We start from the raw sequence: 7,154 nt of genomic DNA, 5'->3' as shown, positions 1-7,154 counted from the left end.
TAAGTATGTTTTACCTTTAAAATCAGAAAATTTCAGAAATATCCTTGTTTTATCCTGGTTACTTCATTACAAAAAGTGAAACGTGTTAATAATAAGCAATCTACAGTTATATTTTGAGTAGTTTAACTCATGGGAAATACGCCTTTTCTTTCCCAGAGGCTAGAATATGTTAACTATCAAGCAAATGATTACTCTTTCTGACTTGACATAAAAGTTTACCATCAGTTAATTCCTTATGCTACTACATAGAAAATTCTAATGCTTTGGCAAACATGTAGTTATGTACAATTTTAATGCTTAGAAGTTTAGAGAAATATAATTATTAATAGTATGTATTGATAGTATATGAAGAGGAAAAGGCTACGTTTTTAAAAAATTACCTTGTACCCTAAAACTTCTTATTCTGAAGATCAACAATTTTAGATTACCGGAAGGACTTACAAATCAGATTAAAACAATCTCTAGCAAAATTGACATATCCAGATATGCGCACTTTTACAGAAATATACAATGCTCAGTTTTTATTATTTCATGTTCTTTTTCTTACCAAATGTACTTTCTCAAACAACATTCCTTTTAAAACATTAAGCAAAAAGGGGAAAAAATGAACAATTCACAATCAAGTCTTTGAGAATTTTTTGTTTTCTTTTGTACTTGAGCTAATTGGATAAATGCCTACTTTTCCAATTTAGGAACAAATCTTGCAGAAAATGATAGAATAGAAATACTCTTAACTTCAAAATCAACTAATTGTTAAACTGCCTCAGAAGAGCAGCACTGGAAAGAACATTCAGTAATTTCAACTATTTACATCTATTTCAGAACCAAACAGATGAATACTGCTTTGAGACAAATGCTCAGGAACGTTCCCTATGATGTCAAAAGGGCCAGCCCAACCAACGCGCTTCACAGTGACTTGTCAACTCAGTGGAAAGAGATGGAGAAAGGTGCATGTCTTCCTCAATTCTGATACTAGAAATAATTCTACTGGCGGTGAGACACAACAGGACCCGTGGTGGCATCATGGGCGGGGCGTTGGGCTGTTGATCGTGAAGTTCGCTGTTTGAATCCAGAATCCCCTCAGGAGGAAGAAGAGGCCGTCTGTTCCCAGAAAGATTTACTGTCTCAGAAACAGGCAGTTCTTCGCGGGGGTTGCTCTGAGCCACCATTCACTGGATGGCAAGGACTTCAATGACATGCATAAAACAAAGTCCCCAGAAATTAAGCAAGCAGAGCGAATAAATGGAGATAGTATATGCAAACTGAATTTACTAACAGAAACTCAATCATAAAAACCCAATGAGGGGCCAACACCCGTCTCGGTGTCTGCAGACTCCTCCACTTCCTTCCTGGGCGACGAGAACCAGCGGCCAGAAATCCATCATGTCTATCCTCAAGATGCACCCCAGAGAGAGCTTCGACTCCTGTGGAAATCCCACCGTGGAGGTCGATCTTTCCACCGCCAAAGGGCTCTTCAGAGCTGCCGTGCCCAGTGGTGCCTCCACTGGGATAGACGAGGCCCTGGAGCCCTGGGACAATGATAAGACCCAGCAAAGGGGTCTCAAAGGCTGTGGGGCACATCAATACAACAATGGCGCCTGCCCTGGTTAGCAAGAAGCTGAACGTGACCGAACAGGGAAAGATCGACAAGCTGATGATGGAGATGGATGGAACTGAGAATAAATCAAAATTTGGTGCAAATGCCATTCTGGGCATGTCCCTCACTATGTGAAAGGCCAGAGCTGTTGAGAAGGGAGTCCCCCTGTACAGTCACCTTGCTGACTTGGCCGGCAATTCCGAAGTTATCCTGCCAGTTCCTGCTTTCAGTGTGATCAACGTTGGCTCCCGCCAGCAACAAGCTGGCCATGGAGGAGTTCATGATCCTCCCCGTTGGAGCAGCCAACTTCCAGGAGGCCATGCGCATCGGGGCCGAGGTGTACCACAACCTGAAGAACATCATCAAAAAGAAGTAGGGCAAGGATGCCACCCATGTCGGGGATGAAGGCGGATTTGCCCCCAGCATCTTGGAGAACAAAGAAGCCCTGGAGCTGCTGAAGAATGCTATTGGGAAAGCTGGTTACACCGACAAGGTGGTGACTGGCATGGACCTAGCTGCCTCCGAGTTCTTCAGGTCTCGGAAATACGACTTAGACTTCAAATCTCCTGATGACCCCAGCAGGTGCATCTCACCTGACCAACTGGCAGACCTGTACAAGTCCTTCATCACGGACTACCCAGTGGTGTCTATCGAAGACCCCTTCGACCAGGATGACTGGGACGCTTGGGCCAAGTTCACTGACAGTTCCGGGACCCAGGTGGTAGGGGACAATCTCACAGTGACCAACCCGAAGCAAATCGCCAAGGCTGTGGGCAAGAAGTCGTGCAACTGCCTCCTGCTCAAAGTGAGCCAGATTGGCTCCGTGACTGAGTCTCTGCAGGCGTGCAAGCTGGCCCAGTGCAATGGGTGGGCATCATGGTGTTTCATCGTTCTGGGGAGACCGAGGATACTTTCACTGCTGACCTCGTGGTGGGGCTCTAAACTGGACAGATCAAGACTGGTGTGCCGTGCTGATCTGAGCGCCTGGCCAAGTACAACCAGATCCTCAAACTGAAGAGGGGCTGGGCAGCAAGGCCAAGTTTAAGTTCAGAAATCCCCTCGCCAAATAAGCTGGGCAGGCAGACCTCTGGTAGTCCCTCTCCTGAGCTTCACTAGAGCCGCTCCCGCAGCCAAGCCAGACCATCTGGACGCCTGTTGGAAACCCCAGCTTTGTGATCCTGTGACATCCCAACTCATCGCCCTTCTCCCAAACTTCCCACCAAGTGTCCCAGTGTCACTCCGAGGTGTCACCAGGCAACATCCCCAGTGGTTTTGTTTGCAAAATAAACACCAGTGATCCCTAAAAAAAAAACAAAAACCCAATAAGGGGCTAGAAATACCCAACTTAGATTAAAAAATACCAAATAATAATAATAAAGCACATAGAGTGAATATTTATAATCTCATAAACGTCCTGTGAGTTGGACTAGACTCGATGGCAGCGGTTGGCTTTTGCTTTGGTTGGAAGGGCTCACCTCTCCCACCCATGGCCGTCCGGTCCCTCCCACTCCGACGGCCCTCAATCTTTACAACACAGCCCGCCTTGTCTTTCAGTCTAATGCTTAGCCCACTACACCACCAGGGATCCTGTGAACTAACTTACATCACCAACAAAAGAATACATTATTAGAACATTATTACAATTTTAATACCAAACTCTATCACTATTCTTAATTAAATTACATTATTTTCAAATGGTGTTATTGCAATTTGCCTTAGAGTTGATGCTGACTCCTGGGGAGCACTGATGGGTAGGGTTTCAACACTGTCACCTAAGACTGCCTAGGTGGGCAGGTGTCTCAGGGTAGGTTCAAACCTCCAACCTTTCGTCATACTTTTAACTGGAAGGCAAATGTGTAACCATTTGTAACACCTAGGGCATCCTTTGATACATTCATCGCCTAGTCTCAAATGTTTTTTAAAAAAATAAGGGATTGGAGGGGGGGATGTGCATGTATGTGTGTGTGTTTAGGTATAGATTTGTATTTAATTATCATATTTTGATCCATATTCTTTTTTAGTCTCAGAATTCATATTATTCTTTAATTCTAAGAAAATTTCTACCCTGGTCTCTTCAAACAATAACTGTCACCCTCATATAGTTCCTCTCATTCTACCTCTATAAGGGATTGGTTTTAAGACTTGCTGTTAATGCTTAAAGTCAATATATCTGAACATCCTATTTGGGGACTATAGATGAATTTTATCATTTGTCAGTTATTTATTACCTTACTTATTATCATTTATGTGTAGCACCATATTTTTAAGAAATTGAATATGTTCTTTTCATTGAGATTAACAACAAATTTTAATTAAAAGCTTGAAAAGTGTAATGCACTCTCACCATCTCGAATTAATTATAAATAGTTCTTATATAGATGCTCCATTAATATTGATGGGATTAATTAAAAATTAGGTTACATGCTTGATACTAGCCCTCATGAAGATATGGGTGCTACAGCAAAGTGTGGGGAAGAAATTAGCTGGTGCCTGCCTATCAGAAAGAATCATGTCTGAGATCTCAAAGGCTTGTTTCCAAACAAGCAACCATGTAAGTGAGACATCAAATAACCCCACAAGGAAAAAGCACACCAAGATCTGTGGCCAAAGGATTATAAATTATATCATCCAAATCCAAGGGAGAAAATAGTATCAGAGCTTTAATTGTGAAATTCTGGTGTGCAGAAGGCTATGCATGACAGTGGGAAGCCCCAAATACATTTGCAGGATCTATACATGGAATATACCTCTGGTGAGGTCCCGCTAACCATAACTGAAGGATGGGGATAAACTGATTATCAGACAGAGAGTATAGGAGAGACAACTATAATAGATAAAATGATTAATCTTACTTGAAGGGTTAAAACCTTGTCATTTGATCTCCCCTCTAATACACTTTGAGCTCAATGAGCTGGTTCTTAAATTGTTCTAGTTTTGTATTTGTTTTTTCACATTGAGGTTTATTTCTGATGCATTGGGTCATTGTTGGCAGCCATCTCGAATGTTTGTTATGTATTTTTGCATCTTTTTTGGTATGTGAAAATCAGCATAAGTGATCTATAGAGACTACAACTGGAATATGGGTATATAATACTGGAATATGGGTTGCTGGGAGGTACAGTGGGGAGATGGGGGATACAGGAAGCTGATATCAAGGAGTTCAAGGAAGAAGAAAATATTTCAAAATTGATTTTGGTAGAAATTGTACAATACTGCTTGGTGTGACTGAAGGCTATTGAATGGACTGATAACTAGATTAGCTCCTAATAAAATGGTTTGGGAAAAAATAGGTTACAATAAATTTCATACACTCAGAAGTAACCTTTGCCCTTTTTTAATCCTTCAAAGAACAAATTCCTAAATTATAATTATTTGCTTCTATTTATTTACTTTCAATTTTTTTTTACTTTCAAATTTTGCAATACAATTTCACTGCTTCCTGAAAGCTAGGTATAGGTTTAGCACTAGATTTTATAATTCTAAATATTTACTTCTGTGAATTTTAGGCATTTATATTTATTTTGTGTTGAAAACTTTGCAGGTCCATAGAAACATAGTACGCGAAGTCTGAGAAGTACTTTTTATTCATAAGGAATCAGAATGAACTGCTGCTTCTTCCTGTGACAAATCAGGGTGTTTCAGGAAAAGTTTCTCACAGATAACAGTGTAGGAAATTTAGACAACATATTAGAATAGTATTTTGAGAGATTCCAGTGAGCTACCAGAAAGTTACGATTGTGGAGTCACACACCTGAAGAAAGTGAAGGAGAGGGGTCAGAGCTGTCTCATCAGGGTTAGGGAAACACTGTCCTTAGAAATGCCATCGGGGGTGTATGCATGTTCATTTTGCATGTCTTTTCATTTCTCAATATGTCTAAAACTCTCTTTCTTATTGAGGGTGGAAATAAACATGGTAAGATTATTGGTTGGCACCAAGCACAAAAGCTATACTTGAGGGTTAAAAAAGAATTAAGGAAGACCGACCTTCAGGAATAATGGAGCTCAACTTCAAGGACTTCCACTCTGGATTACGGTGATCATTTGCTAGCATAACTGTCTTCCCAGGAACAATAAAATATCCCAAATCTCATATTACGTCTAATTTCTCCATACAATACCCAGCACTTACTAACAAGTACGAGAGCTTCAGTTCCAGCTCAGACAAACAGCTTGTGGCAGGCAAATGCTCCCGGGGAAAGCAACCAAAAAAGGTAGGAAAAGTATTAAAATTGCATGATATGATTAGGAAGAAGAGGAGTCAGGTTGAGGTCGCCCCAATTATGAATATAAACAAAGTTGGTCATCGTGTGTGCAACATTGCCTAGGAATTAACAATGATGAAGGAAAGAAAAAGTACAACTAAAACATATAGCCAGAAAATCTCAACAAGTCATATTTTTGAATGCTCTATGACTGACAAAGGATTTTTAAAAACTAAGTGTTTAGACTTAGATTGATAATTATTGGTGATTGGAATGCAAAAGTTGAAACAAAGAGGAAGGGACAGTAATTGGAATGGTGATTTTTTTTTTCTTACAATACAGAGTGAGTGAGTGTACCCATAGAATTTTCCAGATGGATTACACAGATATCAAACTGACTGGATTTGTGGGAAGAGACCATGGAGAAGCTCAATATCAGCAGCTAAAACCAGACCAGGGCCTGATGGTGGAACAGATTATAAAGTGGTCATAGGTAAGTTCAGGTTGAAGCTGAAGAAAATACAAACAAGTCCACTGGAGCCCAAAACACAAAGCTGAGTCTATCCCACCTGAATTTCAAGAACAGATTGCTCCATTGAATACTAACGACAGAAGACTTGGTGAGCTGTGGGATGCGAAGAACATCATTCGTGAGAAAAGCAAAAGGTCATTAAAAAGACAGGAAAGAATGAAAAGACCAAACAAAGTGGATGGCAGAAGCGACTGTGAAACTTGCTCTTAATTGTCGAGTAGCTAAGGCAAATGGAAGAAAGGCTGAAGTCAAAGAGCTGAATAGAAAACTTCAGAAGGCAGCTGGAGAAGATGGTAGTATAATTAAATGTAACATTAGTTAGAGAACGAAAAAGGAAGAAAACATTCAGTATATCCTAAGCTGAAAGAACTCAAGAAAAAATTCAAGTCTCGCGATGCAATAGTCTATGGGCAAAATATTGAATGATGGAGAAGTATCAAACGAAGGAGAGGATACACAAGTCACTGCAACAAGAAGAATGCGTCATCGTTCCATGTCAGGAGGCAGCACATGAGCCCGAACCAATGGTGCTGAAGGAAGGAACTCAAGCTGCACTGAAAGCACCGGCCAAAACCCAGGCTCCAGGAACTGATGGGACACCAGTGGGAATGTTTCCACAAGCGGATGAGGCACTGGAAACACTCCCTGTCTATTCCAGAAAATTGGGAAAGCAGCTACTTGACCAACTGACTGGAAAAGATCCATATTTGTACCTTTCCAAAGAAAGGTAATCTAACAGAATACTCAAATTATAGAACAATATTATTGATATCATATGCACACCAAAATTTGCTGAAGATGATCCAACCTAAGTTGCAGTACT

The 7,154-nt window shown here is 40.8% G+C and overlaps 1 pseudogene; it reads left to right on the top strand.

The window, feature by feature from the left end:
• The first annotated feature begins 1,313 nt into the window (after window positions 1-1,313).
• On the top strand, window positions 1,314-2,667 carry LOC105978374 (annotated as a pseudogene).
• The last annotated feature ends 4,487 nt before the right edge of the window (window positions 2,668-7,154 follow it).

This window comes from Echinops telfairi, unplaced genomic scaffold (genome assembly GCF_000313985.2).
Source record: "Echinops telfairi isolate 266 unplaced genomic scaffold, ASM31398v2 ScPeMD7_7406;HRSCAF=8444, whole genome shotgun sequence".
Taxonomy (NCBI): Eukaryota; Metazoa; Chordata; class Mammalia; order Afrosoricida; family Tenrecidae; genus Echinops; species Echinops telfairi.
The sequence above is the reverse complement of the archived record's forward strand: the minus strand, read 5'-3'. Positions and strand labels throughout refer to the sequence as shown.